Here is a 24,071-nt window from a genome sequence, read left to right on the forward strand (position 1 = left end):
TCACATTGTATCCCTACACATATGTAAATGAATTTAAAAATGAAAATTTAAAATATATATTTAAGGGATTTTTTTTCAAAGGTGATGAACTCTGAATGTAAGAATCCCCAATTTTATAAAGGGGCTTCTGGCAAACTCACTCAACATTTGTCTTGAAGGAAGACATTGCATTTGCTATACAAACATCCTTGTAAAGGTAATTCTAGGTAAAAACTGTCACAAGAAGTATATAGACATCATGGTGAATTATCCACAAAAGATGTTTTCTGAGTTTGGCTTTTTTCTAAAGGAAACTGTTTTACTGATATGTTCAATTTCTTTTTTGGTTTTTGCAAGATTAATGTCTTCTAATTTTTCTTGAGTCAGTATTGGAAAGCTTTTTTTTCCTTTTGTTTCCCTACATGTTGGTTTATTTATTTGTTGCCTAAAACACTGGTCCCCAGTGTTTTCTGATATCAGGGACAAGTTTCATGGAAGACAAATTTTTCCACAGACGGGAATTGGGAGAGAGAGGGTTGGGATGATTCAAGCATGTTACATCTATTGTGCACTTTATTTCTATTAGTATTGCATTGTAGAATATAATGAAATAATTATACAACTCACCATAATGCAGTATTTGTAGCTTCTCCCCAGTGCTAGCATCACTGCCTCAGCTCCACCTCAGATTACCAGGCATTAGATTCTCATATGGAGTGGGCAACCTAGATTCCTCACATGTGCAGTTCACAATAGTTTGTGCTCTTATGAGAATCTAATGCTGATATTAATCTGACAGGAGGCAGAGTTCAGGTGGTAATGTGAATAATAGAAAGCAACTTTAAATACAGATGAAGTATCACTCATTGGGCAGCCACTCACCTCCTGATGTGCTGCCCAGTTTCTAACCTGTTGGAGACGCCTGCTATAAAATGCTAGTGAATATTTTTTAAAGTAAAAATTATTTATTTTTAGAGCTTTTTTTCTCTTTAATTATGATTTGTGATTTACACATAATTGTTATATATCTTTGTAGGCTACAATATGGTTTTCTTAAGGCATGCATACAGTGCATAATAATCAAGTCAAGCAATATTCATTGTCTTAAATATTAAACATTGTATTGTTTAATATGCACAAATCTTAACACCTGTATGATTTTATTGAAGTATGTATTAAATTGTCCATATTTTTTCCTCTGCTGAGATACACCATCCCATAGTCTCTTCCCCTTATTTACATGCATTCTTATTTCCATTAAATTTTTTTCATGAACCCCCACCCCCATCTCACTTGACCCTCTCCCAAAAAGCTCCTGGTATATACCACTACTCTCTTTGTTTCTATGGTTTGATTCCTTCAGTTTCCACTATAGAGTGTGGACGTTTGGTATATGTTAAGCAGGGACATCTTGTACATATCATTGTGTTGAACATTTCCCCCTATGTTATTAAATTCATATGTCTTTCTTTGAGTGTTGTCTATTCTTGTCAATTGTCTAATTTTTTTAAATTGGATTGTTAGAGTTTTTGAAGTGAGCTATTCAAGTTCCTTATATATTCTAGTTGTCAATCCTTTGTCCAAAGTACAGTTTGCAAATACTTTCTCTCATTTTGTGAGTTGTCTCTTTATTTATTGTTGCCTTTGTTGTGCAGAAGCTTTCTACCTTTTGTTAGTCCCACTTATCTATGTTTGGTGTTATTGTCCTTGCATTAGGTGTCTTACTCAAGAAATTGTCTACTCCAGTATCTTGAAGTGTATCCCCATTGTTTTACTGCAGTAGTTTCATGGTTTAGGGTTTATGTCTAAGTCTTTAATACATTCTGAGTTAATATTTTGTAAATGGTGAGAGATGGAGTTTAGTTTTATTTTTATGCAGGTGTATATCCAGTTTTTCCAGCACTGTCTTTTGAAAAGACTTTCTTTCCCTCATTGGATTGTCTTGTGCCCTTTGTCAAAAATTAGTTAGCTGTATGTTGTTACGTTTAATTGTAGATTCTCTATTCTGTTCATATTTTTCTATAAAATATCTTTTCAACAAAGTTTGCAAATTTATTGAGTTGCCAGGAAAGTCACGACTGATTTTTGCATAGAAAAACAGAAAAATACATCATGAATTTCCTGCCAACCTAATAAATTGTGTAAAATATCATTTATTTTTTATCACCTCTGTAGTTTTACTTTTCTCATACATCGACCTCTTCTTTCTTTTGCTTTGTTTTGTTTTTACTTGATTAGCCCTGCTAAATTCTTGTCTTTTGGTTATTTTTTCATACTCACTGAAATTTCCAATTTTGCCCTTCACGTAGTGTGGAGCAACTCTCAGATGCCACTGAGATTTTAAGTCTCTTTAAGCAGTTATCTTCCCTGACTGGTACATGGACCTCACTGATAAGGCTACATATCATGAGTCTTGAAAGAAATGTAGGAGTTAGCCATACACATGTGTGAGAAAACATTCTAGAAAACAAAGGCTCTTAAGGTGTCAACATGCCTACCTGTTTAAAGAACAGCAAGATGGCCAATTAGTTTTGAGTAGAATGGAGCAGTGGGGAGAATGGCAAGTGTCTTATTCTGTTATTGTGTTGCTCAGAAATAACAGAATACAGGTGACTTTATAAAATAGGTAGAAGTTTAACTGAAAACCCACAATTCTGGTGAAGGATAGTCAAAGGCAACTAGGTCTGTAGCATTACAAACAGGCATAAAGAGGATAGAGGACCCATAGGGAGAGAGAGAGGAAGAGAGAGAGAGAGTATTTTTGACTACTCTTTCTTTTGTAACATCCAGTTCTCATGAGAACTAAACTCTTCTCACAAGAGTTGAAAACTCACTGAGCCTCACAAGACATCATTCATCTATTCATGAGAGTGCCTCCAAGTACAGTCACTATGATTGAATCACACCCACCAGGCCTCACCACCTCCCACATCAAATTCCAAAACACAAAATTTGGGGGAGACAAACCATCATCCAAACCATAATAGTAGGTAAGGCAAGAGATAATATGAACCACTTCAAGGGATTTGACATTTATTCTAGGTGAAATGGAGCAGGAATTCAGAGTGATAAGCAAAGGAGTGATAAGTTTTGACTTAAGTTTCAAAAGAATCACTGAGGGGGAACCAGCAGTTAGCGTAATGGCTATGTCGCTGGACTCCCACGTAGTCGACCGCGGTTCATGTCCCGGACCCGGTGGCTTAAAAAACTCACGCCGGGCGCATGTTCGTGCGTGCCCAAGATCCCGAGAGGAGAATGGAGGAGAAGGGATTGCGGCGTGACCATCCCCCCTGGGGGGTGATTCTTGCTTTCTGTCTCTATGTCTCTCTCTGTCTGTCTGGCGAGCGCACGCGCCCTACAGTGAAAATCTCTCCAAAAAAAAAGAATCACTGAGGGACCAGCCTGTGGCCTGGTGGTGTAGGCAAGTCCTGGACTTGGAGGCCTAAGAACTACACTAGGCACGAAATCCCCAAAAAAGGGAGAAATGGAGAAGAAGAGATTTTGATCTGACCGGTCTTAATGGAGGGGGTGTTTTCTCACTTGCCCTCTTGTTCTCTCTCTCTCTCTCTCTCTCTGTCTCTATCTGGTGAACAAACATGCTCTCTAGCAATTAGAGAAAATAAAAAGAACCACTGAAGTTTGGAGAAGAACCAAGGTCAAAGTAGGAAGAACATTTAGGAAGAAAATGTCTTTGTCCTACTTGTGAAATTAAATAATAATAATAGTTTGAGTCAGAGCAGTGGGGAGAATGGAAGGTGACTTACTCTGTTATTATGTTGCTAACAGAAATGCTCATTGTAATGTACTAACATAATAACAATACCTAAAAAAATCATTGATGGCTAAATTATGTGAATTATGTCACTAAGTATAACATCAAAAGCTGGGAACACAAAGGCAAATGCAGATATAATTTACTACATAAATTAAGATAAAACCAATACTCAATGTGGGGGAGGGGGAGTCTGTCTCTCAGGAAAGCAAAATTTAAAAACATAGTTAAAAAGCAAATGACTCATCAAGAAAAACATAACAAAACAAAAATTGTAGGCCAGCCAGTGGCCTGGAAGTTAAAGTGGCTGGATCTCACATGACTGACTGGTAGACCACACAGAGTCCAGGACTCAGTGGCTTGAGAAACATGCCAGAGGTGTGTGCAAGTGTGCCCAAAATCTTTAAAGGAAGAAGTGGAGAAGGCACTGGAGTGTGACCATGTCCTATAGCAGGTGCTTTCTTGCTTTTCCTGTTTCTCTCCAGTGAGCACACGTCCTCTGGCAACAATAGAATTTTTAAAAAATTGTAAAATTGTTTATCAGGCAATACGCTAGTATTCTAAATTTATTATGAACTCCTACAACTGAAAAAGCAATGCAAAATATTCAGAAATTATGAAAATGTAGTTCTTAAGATCAAATATACGTATTAACTTGCTTAATATTTCTGATAATTTCAAGACCCAAATTAATATAACAATTGATATAAGAAAAAAAATAATGAGGGTATTACCCAAACTATTGTAGCTGCACTGGAACTATAAATTTTACCTTTCCTTCCATATAAAAATTTTGCAGTATGTACCTAAAATCTCCTTAAAGAATATGCTATTATTTAGCATTAGAAATATGTTATATGAAAATGATTAGAAAACTGGTTATTTGAGAATTTCTGTATTACACTGGTAATGTAGGTACACAATGAGAAGAGAAGGCTGAGAATGTAGGTTCAAGACATTTAAGAAAGACCCAGTTAAAAGTCGGTATTTAATTTGTAAAGCAGTGAGAAACACGAAGGATTTGTATGGGGAATATCTGCTCAGAGATAGGCTGCAGCAAGACATTTAGATAGTGTTATATGGGATGAACCAAAATGAAATGAAAGCTCAAGTTACAAAAAATAGTGCGTTGGTAATCAAGAAGTAAGTTATGAGGCACTGATGAAACAGAAATGAGGGTGCAGACTTAACAGAGAGTGTTGTCAAATGGTATGTGATATGGGAAGGAAATAATAAAATATTTGAGGTGGTACAGTTCTGGTACAATAATTGTGTTAGCATTTTCAGGAAAAAAATGTGAAGACTGGATTTTTGGAGTAGATGACATATTTGGGGCACAGTGGATATTTCTACCTAAGTGGAAATATGTACCAATAATTCACCATGTGAAGGTAGAATTTAAGATAATGACTAAGAATGAAGGATAATATCTGTTGGTGGTGTGGTGGTTAAGGCAGCTGGACCCCCATGACTGACTACACAGTTAGAATCCCAGACCCAATAGGCTGAGCATTTGTGTATACATTCCAGGATCTCTAAAAGAGAAACAGAGGAGAAGGAATTGTGTTGTGGCTATCCCCCATAAGGGGCTTTCTCACTTTTGCTATCTCTCTCTCTCTCTTTGTCTCTCTCTCTGGTAAGAACACACTAGCAATTTTTTTTTTAAGTTTAAGATTTATAGTCAGTCAACCACCATATTGAAAGTCAAAGCCATGAGAAACATGAGTTTTTTGAAGAAAAGTACTCAGAATCCCTGAAGACAGAACCAGTGTGAGCCAGTTATTATATTATTCTCTCTCAGCTCTTCTCATTCAAGCATGGTATATGCGGGGGGTATATACAGGGGCCTGGCCTCTACAGTTATGTTTCTGATTTGTCTCCTGGCTCTAGTTTAGGCTCTGCCAATAGGGGCACTAAAGGGATATTGAGAGATTGAAGGAAGAAGAAACGTGTTCCTTACTACCTGCGGGCTTCCTATCTGTGGTTCCTGTCAACCTAATTCAAGAAGCCGCAATTCCTTCCCATAGCTGCACCTAAATACAACTTGCAGCTTTTGCAAGACTTGCAGAACTCATTCCTTCATGTCCTGCTTCAGGTACATCAGAACCAGCCAGCTGGAGCCACATAGTAGAAGTTTATTCTCCAGGCTCTCAGAGACTCTTTTTCAAACCCAGAGACACTAACATCAGTCCAGAAGTCTGAATTTTAGCCCCATGGGTGATCAGCAGTGCCGAACATTGATGAACTATTGAGACACATGTATTTTTTTTCTTTTTCATTGCCAATGCATGCTCTCACAATGGGGTTGGGGAGAGCATCCCTCAAGTGGTCATGGTGACATTGCAGTCCTTCGCCCTCATTTCTCCATCCTTGTGCATGCACGCACAGGCATCTGGTATGTTTTTCAAACTGCCGGGGCTGGGATTTGAACCATGGACAGCCATGTGGGATCTGACTTTCAAGTGCACAGATCTTAACCATTATTCCAAAGGGCTGGCTTGTATACTTAAAATATATTCTTATCTTGGCTATTAGGCAAGCATTGCTGACAGGAAGAGTGGCACCAATTGATGGATTAAAGACAGAAGATCGGGACCAGCAGTTGGGGTAATGGCTATGTCGCTGGACTCCCATGTAGTCAACCACAGTTCGAGTCCCAGACCCGGTGGCTTAAACTCATGCTGGGTGTGTGTGCATGCGTGCCCAAGATCCTGAGAGGAGAATGGAAGAGAAGGGATTGCAGCATGGCCATTCCTCCAGGGGGTGGTGGGGAGGTGGTTTCTTGCTTTCTGTCTCTCTGTCTCTCTCTGTCTTTCTGGCGAGCTCATGCTCCCTCTAACAAAAAAATTCTCCAAAATAGAAAAAAAAAAAAAAAGAAGATCAAATACAATGGTGAAAGCAGCAAGTGCATGTATAGAAATTAGAGAAGGCACCTTTAGAATACTCTTTCAAATGCTTTGGCAATAAAGGAATTCATAAATTTTTATGTATTCATTTGCAATATTTAAATCCCAGGAGTATTTGCTAGCAAAGGGGAAAGGGAGAAAACTGAAGCAGAGATGGTGTTATAGGTTATATGTTGCAGTTTTGCTTTAATATTCATTTCCCATTTCAACTGGTGAACCCTTTGAAAGAAACAATGCCTCACTCATGTAAGTACTTCAAAAGTTTGTCATAATCTCTAGAACATAATACATCCTCAACATTTGCTGAATTGAAGTCTGAATGAAGTGATGCAACCCTAAAATAAGTGACAAAGGTTATATTTCAATTTACTTTGGCAGGGATAAAGAATATTGCCCTGCATTCCTTCCTTCATTCACCCATTCATTTTGAAATCATGTGTTGAGTGTCAGAATCTGCACAAGATCCTGCATATGTCAAATAAAAGGCAACACCTGCTCTCAACTAGTACCCAGCTCATTGGTGAAAAACAAACAGGTACAAGTAAATTAAAATAAGATGAAACCAGTGCTTTTCTTGAATTAAGCACAGAGTTCTCTGGAACGCAGAAAGCAGAGCTTGAAGAAAATTTGAGAATGCTTGCTAAGATAATGACAGAACTGTCTTGGAGGGCAGGGGCATGTTAACTAAGGAAAGAATACTTCAGGTAGTAGAAATATTAAGAGGAGAGGCATACAGGTCAAAAATCAGCATGAATTTAGGGAACTTCAGGTAATTTCTAATGCTTGCAGATCAATGCAGGAATAAGCCTTGCATACAAGGTAGAAGCTACATTATGAGGGCATTAAATGTCATCCTAAGGGTTTGTGTGTGTTAGATTATGACGAATTGGTCAGAAGGGCAACAAAGCTACCATAAGAGCTGAAAAAAATCTCACTCTAATTAGCTGGCATTTCCCCTGGTCTGCTCTGGGGAGCGGTTTAAGACATTGATCCTGTCAGCACTCAGGGTTGCTGAAAGGGCCTGACATGACTAGAGATCAGAAGCCTCTTCCTTCAAAAAGCCTTGTCCCTTTACCCAGTCTGCAAAGCGAATACTTCTCTATCTATTTAATAAATGACATAAAATGATTGACTTCATTGATTACATGTGATAAGTTGAGGAATGAATGGAATTAAATGAAGCAATATTGATGAAAAATTTAGAGGTGAAAGGTTGAGTTTCTAATTAGATGAAAGGATAAATTCCAGATTGTTTTTCATTTAATATAGGCAGATTTTAATGATGCTTGGAGTGCTGATAAAGAGAGAAATTGTCCAAATATACATCGGTTTTCTGACTTTGACAACAGTACAGTTAGTGCTATCAGCATTTAAAGACAAGAGAGTATAGACTGAGAAACAGACCTGAAACTGGATTCAACTGAATTTGAATTACCTTTCAGGAGCTATTTGGAGTCCAGTGCCCAAACAAATATAAGAATCTGAAATTCAGAGAACAAGTGCTAGAGTAGAGAGATGGTTGTAAGAATTTATAAACATATGCACTGCCTCAGAGACCTCAGAAAACCTTAACAATACAAGGAAAGATGAAGAAAGGTCAAGACAGCCCTCATTGGATGATTATGAGATGAAAGGGGGAGTAAGAATAGAGGAGGCAAAAGGCTCAGAGAGCGTAGTCAGACAGTGAGGGGTGAGAGCTCAGAATTTCAGAGACGATGTCATTCTAGACGAACAAAGTCAGAAGAGTATCCATGGCTGTGAATGGCTAATGGAATGTAGAATTGAAGTTAACTTGATATGAGTTAGTCCATAAATTCTAAGATTAAAATATTGACCTGGTCATCCAGATAGATACTGAAGTACAACATAGTAATGGAATAGAAAGAAAGAGAAGATTGAGTTCCATGGGCCAAAGTCTTTCCTTAGAGAGAGAAAACGTTCAGGGAACTACTATGTGACAGTTTAGTTGGTGAGAGAAGGTGGAATATTATGTTCTTCAATCAATATATAACTCATAACAAGGAACATTTTTACATATGCATGGAGAAATGATGGTTTGGAAGCAGTAGTGAAGCGCTAGGAGTATGCTCACTGCACCTACACCTTTTAGCTTATGAACTTTGAAAAAACGTGTATTTAATTCAGGTCCAGATTTAGTTAACACAAAGTGTTTTATCTAGTATCCCGTAATGAGGATGAAATGTATCTTAGCTTGTTTACCAAGGAATGGCACTTCCAAGTTCACACTGGAAAGGCGTAATTGTTCAGTCCAATTAATAAGTATATACTGAGTTTCTACTACATAAAATGTAATATACTAAATACCGAGGATTGATGAAATAAAGCACAATCCTTAACTCAGAAGAGCATTATCAGCCTCATTGAGGAGAAAGAATCAAAAACACAATTTCATGTTTTGCAAACCAGAGATAGGACCAAAGGAAGAAGGCGAATGCTAAAATACAACCCTCTAAGCACTGTTATTTTTCCTCCACTTATCGAAAAAGTTCGAAGAGAGAACGTGAGTTACTAGGACCACCAGTACTTTGATACAGCGTTGCCTCACCTATACCATTAATAAAGGCATCAACAATATTGCCTGCTATCAAAACATATAGGTACATATTTATGCATCAGTGTCTATAAATCAAGATTTTTAAAAAACATATAAAATGGGCTAAATGGTGCTAAATAATATACAAATTGTTTTTCTCATCTTGGTTGTCATATAATTAAAAAGACCTCCAATTATCCTCTGCCTTTCTTTGAGTTGTATGAATTTTACGTGAGTTGTTACCTTCAAGAGAGTCACCCCATTTTACCTTCAGAAAAAAATGAATTTAATGTTGCATAAATGAGATATCTACAGTGTTATAATGTCCATAAGCACGGATCTTGGCCTCAAGTATTTCACAAGTCAGGAAATTGTTTTCAGTTATTGAGCGTTTGTAGTCTGTTTCCATTCTTTAAGCATTTCAGGAGAGCTAACGATGGAGTGATAGAAAATGGAGCAAAGTTCTTCCTTTGTCTTTAGTAAGTGATCAGTGACTTCCCTTATAAGTGACAGCACCATGCATTCCCGATTAGAGTTAGGAGTTTTAAATCTGCCCTGATGCTCTGACAAATACCACAGGTGTGACGTGTGCATCGTGTCCTGTGGGGAGTGAAGTTAACATTTTCCGAATAGCCCTCCCACTGACTGATTTATTTGCTTAAAGAGAACATGTATACCTGACCTCCTGAGGGAGCTGCATATCTCAAATTTGGGTGCCATGATAATAATAACAGTTTGAGAGAAAATGAAATAGGCTATAAAGAGAAAGGAAATGGAATATATAAACTATTGTACAGTGTCATGTTCATTTTCAGTACTATATAAAATAATGAAAATGTTTTTCGATAACCTTTGTTGATTTTTATAATGTGAAGCACATTTTAGGGAAAAAGACAATGAATGTGAAAAGCAAAAAAAATTAGTAAAAGGATTTTCAGCTTTTGATTCAAATTTCTGCATTATTTCCTACAAGTTTAGATTAGTGTTGAATTCTGAACTAGAACAGCTTTAAGATAAAGTATCCTTTTTCCCCCCACTACCTTTGGCAACTCTAAGTTGCTTTTTCAGGGTTCAAGTACAGGATTATCTCCTTGATAAAGCAATCCAGTGTGGTAGGCAGCAAAGGTTTTATTTTTCTAATTTTACAGTTGCAGTTGGAGAATTTAGAGACCTTATACAAGACTTTCCTACAATCATTCAGCTTTTCAGTTACACATCTGGGATTATAATGGGTGCCCTTGCTAGTAACCTATACCACACACACACACACACACACACACACACACACACACATACACACACATATCCTGAAAGCCCGTGGCAAACAGTAAAGTACTAAGATATTGTTACCACTTGCCACAAGTGCCCAGTGGCCTTGCACTGGTCATTGGTCTTTAGGAGCTAGGATCGGTTAGAAGAAATGAAAGCCTAATAGGACCTAAAATTATTTGAGTGATGATGTGTCCTTTTGAAGTTAAAGGTCGATAGAATGCAAACACTATATCAAGCCTTTCTCAATACATTCATTAGTAAATCAGGCTTACGTCGTAAGGAGCTCTTTACCCAGGCATACAGTACAAAATTGTCTACTATCAGGAGAGATGGGAGAACATAATGCTATTGATTTGCATCATTAATTTAAAGACATTTGCATGCTCAACTTTTGTCATGTGCTGGCACCATACTTGTAACACCTAGAAGTTAAACCAACTGCAGAGCCAGAGGGCACAGTCTCCACAGGACCACCATCATTTCAGAACCAGCTGGCCACACATTCAGGGGTCCTCACAACCACTTGCAGGTTCAATAATTTACTGGAAAACTCACAGAATTCAAGGAAGCACTATGCTTATGGTTACAGTTTTGTCACAGTGAAAGGATACAAATTAAAATTAACTAAGAGGTGGGGCCAGCAGGTGGTGTGGTGGATAAGGGTGCTGGATTCCCACATGGCCAACCATGGTTCAAGTCCCAGACCTGGTGACTTACTTTCTCACTTTCCCTTTCTCTCTCTCTCTCTCATCGAATAAAGAAAAAAAATAACAATAACAAATGGAAATAAATAAATAAATTATTCTTAAAAAAAAAAAAATAACCAAGAGGAAAACATAGCATGGAGTCCAGGAGAGGTCTAAATACTCAGCCTCCACTCATCTTCTCTCCATGGAGTCATAGATGGCATTACCTCTCTGCTAGGAAGTGTGGCAGTATGTAAAGAGGATCACCAACCAGGAAAGCCTTTGGTGTCCAGACTTGTTGTTGGGGCTTAATTATATGTTGCCCACTTTGCTAGCCTTTGCTCTTCAGCCCCTCCTAGTGGTTGGGCTAGTCATCAGTTCTTCTATATGTAGCCCTGTTGGAACTGAGATTGTGAGAGCTGAAAGTCCCCATCATAAGTCATGCTGAGACCATCCATCTAGTGACCAAAGCTATTCCAGGGGTCTAGATGACCTCTCAACAGTTATGGGAAAGGTCCAGAACTTTCTTGAGGCAAGATTCATCCTGTCCCCCACATATAATTATTGAAGGAACCAGACATTCATGACTTGACATCTTAAAACATAAGTCCTTCCTTACATCCAGCCTCTAGAGGATGGTTAAATACATAGAAGTGCATAGATCTTACACTTCCATGCAGGAAAGAGAAATAGAAAAAAAATCAATGTGGTGTGAATCCTTACTAAAGAGCCTTAATAAATGGAGAAGCATGATCTGGTGAGCTAAAATGATCCTAGATATATGACTTTTAGAGGAGGGGACTTCAGTTTGTGGAAAAATTGGATTAAATAATGAGTTTATTTTGATGCAAAACAATTTTGAAATTCAGGCATAGTCTTTTTTTTTCATAATTCATATTTTCCATGAACTTTTCAAAGACCCTTCACGTATTTACCTGGGCTGTGCAATACAGGAGGAAAAATCAGAGTTGGCACAACAAGAAATGTAGAATCTAGTTATGTACATACTGAATGTGACATTCAGAGGTTATTATTGGGACGAGAGGCTTAATATTAGAAACAGTTGAACATAAGTAACGAATCCTTTCTCTTGATAACCAGCAGCTGCATCAGCACTTTCCTTTATCATGTCAGATTCTGAGCATGGCACTATAGCTTTTTAACTCGAGAAAGAAAGCTATGAAACCAGTGAGAGCTGGCTTCCGAGAGCCAATGATTTAGGTAAAAGATTGTTTAGGAGGTAGAGGGTATCAAACAGAAGCATGTGTGAATTATGTATTACTTAGAAATACATAGTTTACCCCTTTTTTAGTGTAACCATTGAAATTGTGTTTTCCATTTGCATATAACCAAATATGAAGGTTCTCAAAAAGTTCATGGAAAATGTGTACAAAGAAAAAAATACAAATAAAGAAGGTACATATAACCATTTGAATATAATTAACTGCAGGATATTTTTTTTATAAATAATGGATATTAAATATGTTTGGTGAGGTATTTAATATTATTTCCAGAAAATACACTGCTGTGAATTAAAATATACTTTAACCAATTCAGAAATTTATGTGAGATAAGACACCATGGGTATAACTCATACAAAATATTAAAAATTTTTGCAGTATTTTGGACAACATGGAGTTAGGAAAGTTAACAACACATTGCCCTGAAGAATTTTTCAGTAAAGCATTCCACGGTAGAATGGTTAAATGTGAATTCCTTCTCTGTGTAAACAGAGAAATACATTACTCAGCTGTGTTAGTTATACTTAGAAGAAAGATTGGTTAAATAATTTTAATTTTCAAGATTTCCTTTTCTCTGCCATAGCTCAGTGGTCACCTCCTCTGAGGCCTCCCAGGATATCTCATTAGATTTGGCACTTCATCCTCTCTTCTTTCACAAGGTGTTAGAGATCATTTCATTCTGTAGAGAATATTACAGAATTTTCTGTTGGTATTATTTTTTCATATCATTTTTTGATTATGGTTTTAGAGCATAATCACTTTGTAGGCATATGGTGTCTTTTCCTTTCCTCCAATGCCTGTCAGAGTGCTTGATGCAGAATTAGTTTATTAATATCCATATACATTTTGCACCCTGAATACAGTTCTATTAAGTAATAAGGTGTTAACATATCCTTTAAGTTATGAGAAAATTGAGCATAGTGGGGATCAGTGCCTTACCTAAGGTCAAATTCAAGTTCTGTTGCAATGATTGTCTTATATTTTTTTCTCTTAACTATCTATTGCTACTATTTAAAAAAAATTAATATTCCTTAGTTTTCATTAAAGACCTACTATATTTTTCTTTATTATAGAAACTTGCAGTCAAATTATGGGAAACATACCTGCAAAATAAGAATTGTAGGTGATATAATTCTAGTGATAACTATAGCTCTGTGGAGGAAGTGACTGTTTTCATGATACCACATTTCTTACCAGATATTACTTTTTAAATTAAATTCAATTTAAAGGGGGTTATAAAAACTGCAATTATAGTTAAATAAACAGCTTTTTAAAAATATATCAGTTATATGTTTCTATTATACAAAAAGCTACAGGAATTTAATCATATTTTTAAGATGCTACTAACTTCTCAGTTGTCTTTAGAAATTAAGAGAATCATTTTTATTACTTAAATTGAGAAAGTTGATAATATATCATTATTAAAAATAAATTTTTTTTGGAGAGGTTTTTGCTATAGGGCGCATGCGCTTGCCAGAAAGACAGAGAGAGCCAGAGAGACAGAAAGCGAGAAATCACCCCCCAGGGGAGATGGCCACGCCACAATCCCTTCTCCTCCATTCTCCTCTTGGGATCTTGGGCATGCATGCACACATGCCCTGTGTGAGTTTTAAGCCACCGGGTCCGGGACACGAACCACGGTCAACTACATGAGAGTCAAGTGACATAGCCATTACACTAACTGCTGGTACCCAAAATAATTTTTATATGGATATTTATCTCACTATATTTTTTCCCTGACCTTGAAAGTTTAATTTGTCTATATCTCACTTTATTTTGTTCTATTTTATTATTATTGGAAATAGTTTATTTGATTATTATTCAGAAATAGAGTGACTGAAGTATATACTGAGAGGGGTCTTCAAAAGTTCATAGAAAATGTGTGATGAAAAATATGCTTGGATTTCACATTATTTGCGTTAAAATAAACTAATAGTTAATTCTATTTTTCATAAAATTTTTGAAGTCCCCTCATATATCTAATGAACATGTGAAGAATAAAAATAAAACATCTGAACTCCTTATGCATATGCAATCTCTTCAATGTGAAAAATCCAACCACCAAGTGTAGTTTCCAAATAACACTTGAAAATAAAATAGATTTGTAATATTTTATATTTTTCTGTGATTCATTACATTCATGAAGTTCTAGAAAAGACTTACGTTGCTTGCTCTGAATTTGTCTTAGTACAAAAAATATAGAGCACATCATTCTTACAGTACTTAAAAATGAATTCTTAGTTCATTTTCATCAAATGGCTACCTTGGAAATATGCATGCTATCTCAGTTTGGACCACATTTAGAATGTATGAGAAGAATCTCTGTTCAATAGCCCAGACATCATCCCTCAAATTCTGTCTAGCTGTGAAAGATTCATTCTGTATCAGTCAAAGTTCAGTCAGATAAATAGAGTCTTTCATGAGCAGTATGGGAATAAGAGGTGTGTTGATATTATAGGAAGTCAACACAGAAGTGAAAGAAGCTGAAATTCAATGTCTAGAAGGGGACATAGAGAGTCACTAACCAGTTTTCCATAGCACTGTAATAGGTAGAAAAGTCAAAGCTTCCTTAGATTTCTCAGCATCCAGCCACTAAAGTAGAACCATAAAGGAGGAACTCAGGGAGAGGTCTACAGGACGTTGCAATGGAGAGCACAAGAGAATAAGAACACACTTGTATCCACTGCGTACCTATGTGCCTGTCACCCTGTATAACCATGGCACCCTTCAAGGATTATGGCCACTGCTTTCCTATGTCTTCCAAACTCGACCTATCTTACTCTTTGACCTACTCGCATCTGGAACAATACATGGAAGGATTTTCTGTGAACTGTAGTTACCAACTTAACCAAGTTAATATGATTCAGTATCTGGTCCTTTAAACTTGACATCCACACATCTCTTTTAAATATTTTTTAAAGTCTGTTTATTTATTCTGAGAGAGCAGAGACGGAGAGTCAGCCTAAACGGTGTCTGCATGCCATGACCCTCACCCCAGCCAGTCAGAATCACAAGTGCACCCAGCAGAGTGCTGAGTGTGTCCAGGTAGCCACAGGATGAGAATCTGGAGTGCTCTCTTAGGACTTCAGTATGACATGGCAGGGCCTCTTCCACCTGTGCCCCTGTAGTTGGACCATACACATCTTTTAAACATGTATGTAAGCCCAGCCATAGTAGCACACTGACAGGAGACTGGAAGCCCAAGTGTGATTTCTGGTCCAACCTGAACATATTGGGAGCAATTTTGCATACTAGTGATACTAGCTAATTGGGAGACAGAGGCTGGGTGATCTCCACATAGCGAGGTGCTTTCAAAAATACCTACATCTGTCTTTTTCTCTCTTCCTCTTTTTTTTTTTTTTTTGAAGGAGAAGAAGAGTACATTCCATTTCCAAATAAAACCAACTATAAAGAATTCTTCTCATTCTCATGTTAAGACTCTTTTCCCTATAACAAAAACACACTTATCATTTAGCCACAATAGGGTACCCAGTCTGTATTTTCTTGTACATTTAGCTCAGTAACATTCCCAATGTATTAGCCATAATATGAATATCACACTATAAGGCTTGACTGCTAATACATTTCGTGTTAAATATTACTGGGAATAAGTGGGAAAGAAACATAATTTACATATATAAATATATATGAACATGAATAGATATATAAATATATAATCATGTTAAGGTAATGAAAAAAAAAACCTTAATTACTGTGGTCCTTGTTTTTGTAACTGTTTACTTGGTTATAGCTAGTATTTATAACTTCCTTCTTTTACTACCGATACCTCTTTGCCCTTTTATTGTGGATGCTTGTTTATTGAGATGACCCAAATCTTCATTTCTATGAGTTTCATTAGCCATCCTGCCTGTGTTGGTTGTAATTTTCAATTTATTCCACTTTTACCACATGGGAGTGCTGCATAACACTCCAGGGAAACTCTTGAATTCTAGGCACACTCTTCCTTACTTGCATTTTGTAGTAATGACTCAGTTTCCCCTTGAGAGTCATAATCATTCATTCCAGTCAGTAAGGTATCACAGTTTTATGCCTGTTGATTGACTGCATGAAGATTACAAAATGACTAGCTAGAATTTTCAACATTGGGTACAACAAAACCATTACTTTATCCTCTGAAAAAACTGTTGGTTTTATTCTTCACCCCTTAATACCTGCCCCTTTTATTAGTTTGCCCTTGCTGGCATGACAAATGTGCACAAACTAAGATGCTTAAAATAACATCCATTTAATTATCTCACAGTTCTGTCAACAAGAAATCTGGTGGACTTGGCTGAAATCGAGGCATTGGCAGGGTTGTTTTCTTCCATCTTCTTATGCTGCTTTTAAATCCTCATGGGATTATATTGGGTTTACTCAGATAATCCAAGATAATCTCCCTGTTTTAAGGACATTTGACTAAAGCCCTTAATTCCATTTGTAAAGTCCTTTCTCTCGGCAGTACCTAGATTAGTGTTTGGATAACCCGAGGATGGGAATCTTGGGGAGATATCCTTAGGATTTTAACTACCATAACTATGAATCCTGATTTATAGTGACTGCTGATTCAGAGCTTTTTGCCACCTCCTGGAGAACATTATTCTATTCCACATGGTGTTTTCACCCAACTGGTACCATTACTGAGCCTACCATGCTATCCCGCTTCTGGTGATTTAATGCTGTTACTCAGTTCTACCGCTCCAGCATGCCGTCGTAACTGTTGAATTCTGATAATTCTGGTAAGAATTCCCATGGTCTTGCCTTGTCTACAAGGACTCACCATTATAGAGTTTTAAATGAATACTGGTACTTTCGTCCCCACTGTGTGTTTCAAAGCCTTGGCAAATGAAGTATTCTATGGACTGTCTCATGGAAAATAGCCAGAGGCTGATTAAGTATGTGGTACACACTAAATCCACTCTAAAAACTTATCTTAAAACTGTGGTTAACTCCTTCCATATTCCAAGGGAGGTCAAGCATTTCTATATCCTTTAGTATAAGTCAGCTTTAGGTTCTGGTCTTAATTGATCTACTAAGCATTCAGAGGTTCTACTATCTGCTTAAGATAACATTTTGAATTCAGAACCGTCCCTTGTTGCAACTGTGTGAACAAATTCAACTTCATCTAATCTTATTTTCTTCCACCCCAAACCAACTTCTTTAAGATGCATTCCTAACATTGTATACATAACCTCCAAGTGTCTGATTATATAAATTGGCAAGATTTTGCAATTCTTTTGATGTATCACAGATTACATTTTATATCTGACCCCTGAGTCCTTCCAAAACTTGAGTCTGGTTAAAAGCCTCAAAGCAACAAAATCTGTTGGGGATGGATTTTAGAGTGAGGTCAGCGTATCTCTGAAGCATCTCTGTGTCTGTCCCTCATGGCCTTTATCCATGACTCTATGTGACTGCAATAACATTCTAAAACTAAAAGATTTCACCTCCACCTTTCAAATATGACATCATCTAATTTTTTTTAATCACTTCCAACCTATAATTATGCAAAGAATTGAATTCTATCAATCAGTTTTCTGATTTAACAAAACTGAAAATGGTACAGTCCAACAAAAATTTCAAATCTTAGTCTCTGAACAATTTTATCCTTCTCAGACCAGGCATATTCACTTTCCTTATTCATTTTCCTTCCTGAAGATCTCCTAAAAGAAGAACATACAATCTTATTAAAATTAAACAAGGAGGGGTTTTCTACTGAAGTGGGTTATGGATTTATAGACTTTAACCTCTTCTAATTCTTGTTACCTTTTTATTGTATTAACTGAAGAAGAACATTGTTACTTAACAAGAATCTTTGACTTGACTAATATGCACTGTATTCATGCTGGAAAAAAAATCGCATTGTACACTGTAAAGATGTATTATGTACACTATACAGTGATTAAATGTAAATAAAATAAATGAATAAGTAAGTTCAGTTTTGTTTTAGTCACCACATCTATGAAAAAAATACTTTCTTGGATTACTACCTTATATACTCTAGTCAGTGCACCCAGGCTACTTACAAAGAGGAGATCTGGGATTGGCTGTCACAAAATACAATTGCTAGAGTACTGAGTTGCTATATGAAATTATAATACCCAGTTAATAACATGTATCCGCTCTTTCATTTTGTTTAAGGTAGTTCATTGGATTGAAAATCAGAGTAATTTTCTAGTAACAGGGAAGAACAAAATGTAACTCTAATTATTTTGTTTGGCTAATACCAAATTTTATTGTGTACATATGAACATAAATACTCAGCATTTTGAAAAAAGGCCTCATCAACTTTACTATCTGTATTTAACCTGAAAAGATTACAGTACTCGACACATATGAGGCAATCAATAAATTCTTGTTAGAAGCATGATTGAATGGATGAAATACAAGTCATTGCTGAACTTGAAGATGAACTCAGCCAACCTGGAAAGATTTGTTATTGGTGATGGTGATGGTAGTGGTTTTTTTGTTGTTTTTCTTTTTCAAACTACATATATATATATTTTTCCTTTACGAACAGTCATTCTCTGAATCATTAGGACAAGAAAATAAAGTTGGGAATTACTGATGTATAAGTATTTTAAGATGATAATTTCCTATGTAAACTCTTCCTTAACATTCACATAGAAGCCCACTAAATTCTCTCTCTTCCTGAGAGTATTAACAATGGCTTTCGATCAGGAGTAATTTACTTTTGGCTTTGTTGTTTTTAACAGTTCTTTTTTTTAAAAAAATTCTAAGATAAAATATATTTCTCCACGGGTTGTGGTTCGATATTATATAATGTACATCAGTTACTAGAAAAGATAATACATACTGTAGTATAATATTTTAGAGTGCTTTTTTCCCCTATCACTACATGTTTGCAAAGATGTAAAGCAATATTCCCAATGCATTCTTACCCCTTTCACCTATATCTCTTTCCTGCATTCTCTCATTTGCCGTGGAAGGTTCTTTACTTACTTGTTCTTTAAAGCAAGACTTTTCCTGTCACAGTGCTTGCTCTAGAGAGATTCTGGTTTTCTCTGCTCATTCATCCTTGCAAATGGCCCTCTCTATTTCCAGTTTCCCCTTCCTTACAGACATGGTGATGGAGGATGAACACATCCCTCTTTTCCAGCCTCCTCTCGAGTGCTTTCTTCAATCAGCAATGAATGCACCCTCCCAACAATGCCTGAGCTAGGAAATCTTACATGTTCTTCACATCCACCCCAGGACATTTGGTGGGTGTCTTTAAGGTGTTTGCTGTTATCATAAAGAGAAAAGACTATGTCCATATATTTACTGAGGTCTTTTTGGTCTGGAACAAATGCAAATTGACCTTTCTATTCTGCCTCACATGAGTGCAACTTGTTATAGGAGGCAGTAACCTGATTTCATTAAGTAACTGTGAGCAGGTTAAGTGAACCTGAGTAATAGCCACTCTGATGCTTGAAAGATATATCTTATGTTTTTTTTTTTAATTTGTTGTATATGAAGCTAATAAACATACATATTTTCCCATCATTTGTTTCGTTAACTATAAAATAGTTAACTATTTCACAATATGTATTGATTACATCTAATTCATCAATATTGGAAACCTGATTGAAAGGCCATTGGTCTATAAGACAAAATACTGTATAATTTTTTTTTTTTTTTGGAGAGTTTTTTGCCACAGGGCACGTGCGCTCGCCAGACAGACAGAGACAGAGAGACAGAAAGCAAGAAATCACCCCCCAGGGGGGATGGCCACGCCACAATCCCTTCTATTCTCTTCTTGGGATCTTGGACATGCATGCACACGCGCCCTGTGTGAGTTTAAGCCACGGGGTCCAGGACTCGAACCGCGGTCAGCTACATGAGAGTTCAGCGACATAGCCATTATGCTAACTGCTGGCCCCAATCCTGTATAATTCTGAATATGTAAGAATTTTTCCCCAAATATGGACTGGTAGTTGAAAAGGGGCAAAATTAAATGTTTCTGACTGTAGTAACTTTCTATTTTTAACTGATCAAATTCTTTCATTTTCTCATCAGGGCATATCAATATTAATACATATTGGACTGACTTACCCAATCTTTATTCTGTCTTCATTGCTTACATAGAACTATTGACTTTGTTATGTATCCTTCACATTTGAGCATTTAGGTGTAGCTTTTGGTGCTCATACCTTCAAGTGCTCATACCTATGTTTGCTTCTGAAGTAACATCCTTTTACACTGTGAAACAACATTTACTATATGCCACAATTAGTTGGCAATGATATTCCAGAGTAAGTAAATCACCAGTACTCTTATTTATTTATTTGAGAGGTTTTTGCTATCGGGTGGAAAGACAGAGAGAGACAGAGAAACAGAAAGTGAGAAATCACCCCCCAGGGAGGTGGCCACACTGCAATCCCTTCTCCTCCTTTCTCCTCTTGGGATCTCGGGCATGCATGCACATGTGCCTGGCGTGAGTTTAAGCCACCAGGTCCAGGACTCAAACCGCGGTTGACTGCATGGGAGTCCAGTGACATAGCCATTATGCTAACTGCTGGTCCCTCACCAGTACTCTTTATAGCTACTTACTTATATTATGTACTTTGAACAAAAGACAATAACTCTTGACATACTCTATGCTTGTGTGTAAGTCATTGACATTTGTGACAGACTAAAGTTAACTATAGCACATACTGAAAAACAAATCTAAACATGTTCTTTTTCCTTCTTGTTTGAAATCCAAACCTATAAATCAAATTTAAGCTCAGAATAACTCATTGCTACTATTTATAATTCAAGCTCTAGGAATATTAATAGATGCAGTGATTCTGTGTTAGAATGAAAATACAGAACAGACAAGTCTTTTAACATACCTTGCTTTACCAAAAAATTAAGAAGTAAATGTTAATGCCCCCTCTAAATAATTTTCCACTGAAAATTCATAACAAGTTCTGTTGCTTCCTAAAGGCTACCTGAACACATCATGAAAATTCTATAGATCAGAGTGCAATGAAGTAAGAGTGAGTAATAACCACTGACTAGAGAAACTTGTAGAATAAATCTATTTAATTGCATATTTAAGAGGAGCTTTGCTTCTGTGTGGGGGGAGCAAGGCTGAGTGCCCTATCACAAACCCAATAGCGCCAGTGTCAGTGAGCTGTGTGAGTTGTCTCTATGGGTTGTAAATTGGATCCCCTCAGTGACCAGTTAATGTTTTCTGTATTTACGGCAGTATTTCTGTTTTTCACAGCCACTAGGGCACTTTGGCAACATAAAAATTTAAAAATAATTTTTAGCAATCATACCGTGCCAATTTTTTATAGTTAAAGGGGCTCATTTAAATTGGAAAACCTGCTAGTCTGAAATTTTCATCTGAAGGATTACCACCAGCCAGAGCTACTTGTCTGATGAGGGTTTCACATGGCTTATCTAATGTGAAATCTCCATGTGGTATATAGTTTCATTAAACGGTGATCAAGAATACATTAGTTCAAAACAAGAAAAGGCAATGGAGCTTAATCCGCCAGGCATCTTGGCGCAACAACTTTAAAAGAGTTATTGAAGTGAAACAATTTGAGAATTAAAAGTCTTCCACTTATACAAGACTCCTGTCAAAAGCCTGAAAGTCAGCCTTTTCTTTTTCTGTTTTCTGTTTGTATACGAAAGAAAAAAAGAAAAAAAGCCCCTGAAACAATATTTTGAATGTTGTAAAGGCAATAAAATGCATATATCAGTGAAATAACCTAATCCATTAAAAAATAGATTTATCAAAGAAGGAAAACAAAGTAGCTGGTAGATAATGCTGAAATAAACAGAGAAATGAGCACTTTAAAGAAAAAAATATGAAAAACAAGTATCAGAGTGATGTAGTGAAAACTGTATCTTATATGGCTTCTGTTTATTAGAGTTTAAAAACAATAGTATTAACTTCCCTGAACTCAAGACTTGATCATTAAACCAAATGTTCTCATAAAAAATATGTTATTTGAACATTGATATACTCTTATGATTCATATATGGGTATGCCAGTAATGGTAATACTTTTACATTTTAATATAATGGAAATTAACAGTAATATTGAATTATTTTAGTTGCACTTTTCTAAATAGCCTAGTAATTCATAATCGAGCAATAAGTGAATAAACAAATATTTATAAAATTAATTTGATATGTAGTGTTCGCTTATACTGAGAGACTATGCATACATTCCTTTGAGCTCACTAATTATTTTCATCCATTAGCACTTGATGAAAAATGTATTAGCTTATGTCAAGAAATCTCAACTCCCAGCACCCAAGATTTAAAAGGTTTCTCATGTTTTAGCACAATGTATAATGGGTAGTATTTTTAAAGTGTTATTTTAGATACATTTTGAATAAAGAGTTTGAAATTTGTCATCTTGAATAATACTGTAAAAGAAACTTATTTTTTGATTTTGAAATTTTAATCATATTGTAGTACTTTAGAAAAAGAATTACAATTGTTTGAACTGAAAAGATAGGCTTCTGGAAATATCTGCGACTAAATACTTATTTTTCTACTTGTTATTCAGCTTGGATTTAAAGATACTATAAAGTGCATACTTGCCTACATTTCTCCACCAGTGTATTTCAACCTTAATCTTGAAGGAACTGTGTCTAATGGTGTAAAGATATTTCAGGTTATGTGTTATTTAATCTGAGTTCTCTTGTGAAAAGTGATATATTCCATGATAAAAATGAAAGTTATAAACATTTTTTAAAATCTCAAACTATATGTGTCAGCTATTTTGCATTTTTGCTTTTTTCTTACAAGTCCCAATGACATAAACCCCCAAATTTGGTGACTTTTTATACTTCTTATATATGCCTAAGCTTCAAATTTTAAACATTTTTATTGTAATATGAGATGCTGTCATTATAATGCTCTCTTATTATGGATGTGGTATTTGGCACTAAAGAACATTATAGCTTAGAGATTTCTTGATATGTCATTTGCATTTTATGTTTCTCTATTTTGTTGTTGGGTAGCCTTTCAAAAAATTAATAAAGTTCATGTAGTTGGCAGCAAGTAAGCAACACAGAATTTAGGCACTCCCTAAATTCAATCAGAGTTGAGATAAAACACAGACTATATTAATGTATGGGCGCTGTTATAACCTCTATTAATATAGTTGAAAGCCGTCAAGCACCAGTGATTCTCAGAAACATAAAAAAGTTTGTATTAAAAATCACTGAACAGTACAAAAGTGGGAACAATACATATAAATTAAATTCGACGCTCAACTTTATAAAACACCTTTCTTTATAAAAGATGGCCTATGTTTGCATGCACTCCATGTTGCAGTAAATACAAGGAGTACTCAGATGTTTAGTGCTTATTCTACAATTTTTCTTCTTAGGTTAAAAGAATAAGAATTTTTACCCAAAACAGTAAGGTGCTTTTATTTTCATAGTTTTAGGGGGCCTTTTTAAAGGAAGTTAGTAATAAGGATGGCAGTATTTACTGTTGTCTGCATTTGAGTGGTTCACAGCTGAGCACTCCTCTTGTGTATTCAGTGACAAATGGCAATCACTTTATCATTTATCTTATGACAAATAGCAGATTCAGCCACAAACTGCTGGCCGTAGCAAACTTACAGGATGAAGTTCTTTATTGTTTATGGTTTGTGGGTTGATGTATTCATGCCTTGTTTATTTGTGAAATGAACAAAAATCAGTA

General features: G+C 36.1%; 1 protein-coding gene across 1 annotated transcript in view; it reads left to right on the forward strand.

The window, feature by feature from the left end:
* CCDC178 (coiled-coil domain containing 178) overlaps positions 1-24,071 on the forward strand; it is a 431,445-nt gene that overhangs the window by 144,357 nt on the left and 263,017 nt on the right. The gene's annotated exons all lie outside the window — the stretch shown is intronic.

This window comes from Tupaia chinensis, unplaced genomic scaffold, assembly GCF_000334495.1.
Source record: "Tupaia chinensis unplaced genomic scaffold, TupChi_1.0 Scaffold000290_1, whole genome shotgun sequence".
Taxonomy (NCBI): domain Eukaryota; kingdom Metazoa; phylum Chordata; class Mammalia; order Scandentia; family Tupaiidae; genus Tupaia; species Tupaia belangeri.